The sequence below is a fragment of the Lactuca saligna genome, chromosome 7, assembly GCF_052625555.1.
Source record: "Lactuca saligna cultivar CGN05327 chromosome 7, ASM5262555v1, whole genome shotgun sequence".
NCBI classification, from domain to species: domain Eukaryota; kingdom Viridiplantae; phylum Streptophyta; class Magnoliopsida; order Asterales; family Asteraceae; genus Lactuca; species Lactuca saligna.
This window is the reverse complement of record NC_136423.1, coordinates 73634980-73636542: the sequence shown is the minus strand read 5'-3', so window position 1 is coordinate 73636542 and position 1563 is coordinate 73634980. Positions and strand designations below refer to the sequence as shown.

Genomic DNA, 1563 nt, shown 5'->3' with positions numbered 1-1563 from the left:
TTTAGTTATGTCATTTTTGTCAAACAAACATAATTCTACATGTAATATGTAATATTTCTCTACCTGTTAGTTATCAACCATCAATCACAAAATATGTTAAACAAACTAAATAATTGTTGAAACACCATCGTAATGGGAAAAATTAACAAAACGAGTTTGATTTAAATGGTATTTAGATGGTCATTTCTTTTAAGGTTTGTCCCAAATTTTTATGTAGGTTAATAACATGCCAAATAAGTAAATTTTTTTCTAAAATCATTCAAACCGCTCCAACTTGATCTATCAAAACCTTTTAGTCTTCTTTTTTCCAAATGTTGAATAATATAAATCAATGCTTCAAATAACCATCAAAATGGGTCCATAGCTCAGTGGTAGAGCATTTGACTACAGATCAAGAGGTCACCGGTTTGAACCCGGTTGGGCCCTTTGTTTGAATTTTTTGATACCCTTATCATATCTAAAATCAACCATCATTTGCTTCTTACGGAAATTAAAAACGTTATGTAAACCATTTCAGAACATATATTATCTCGTTAATATAGAAATAGAAGCATATTCCTCTAATTTATTGATTCTGAAAATAATATTGATTACAAACATTAAGTTACAACCTCTTATATCACACATTATTATAAATGAAAATAAAGTCTTGAATATTTGTCCTTATTATATGCGTCGGTTTGATACCAATAAAAAGTTGACTACTAATTAAACTTAACCTGGTTTTCATTAAACCAACACCGTAGATACTTCTTAATCAGTTAATCGCTATTTCATTCATCTTCATTCTCCCTGATAACACAACATAACTAGTGTTCTACCCGTATGGTGATTGGGTTGACGAATTTAAAAACAAAAAATGGTTTTATTTTTAACAAATGAATGTAGTTTCTAATGTAAAAATTAAAATTCTTTAGATAATTAACAAAATGTCTTTCTTACTCAACAAAACATTATCATAAGGATCATCAAATGTGATTTTCCTTGTGCACAATGTATTTGGAAAAATGTACATTCGTTGATGTATCAACACCTTTCAGTCTTCTTTTTCTCGAATATTGAATGATATAAATCAATGCTTCAAATAACCATCAAAATGGGTCCATAACTCAATAGTAGAGCATCTGACTGCAGATCAAGAGGTCACCAGTTTGAACCCGGTTGGGCCCTTTGTTTGAATTTTTTTAAACCCCTCACATATCTCGAATCAACCATCATTTGCTGCTTACGGAAACTTAAAACATTATATAAACCATTTCAAAACTTATATTATCTCGTTAATATAGAAATGGAAACATATTCCTCTAATTTATTGATTTTGAAAATATTATTGATTACACACATTAAATTACAGGATCTTATATCACAAATTATTATAATTGAAAATAAAGTCTTGAATATTTGTGCTTATTATATGCATCGGTTTGATACCAATAAAAAGTTGACTACTAATTAAACTTAATATGGTATTAATAAACCCAACACCGCAGAGATTTCTTAATTCTCCATGATAACACAACATAACTAGTGTTGTACCCGTATGTTGGTTGAGTTGACGAATTT

At 29.0% G+C, this 1563-nt stretch overlaps 1 non-coding gene across 1 annotated transcript; it reads left to right on the top strand.

The window, feature by feature from the left end:
- Positions 1-354: 354 nt before the first annotated feature.
- TRNAC-ACA (transfer RNA cysteine (anticodon ACA)) lies at positions 355-426 on the top strand. The gene has a single exon. It is a non-coding gene; the product is annotated as a tRNA-Cys (tRNA).
- Positions 427-1563: the final 1137 nt, after the last annotated feature.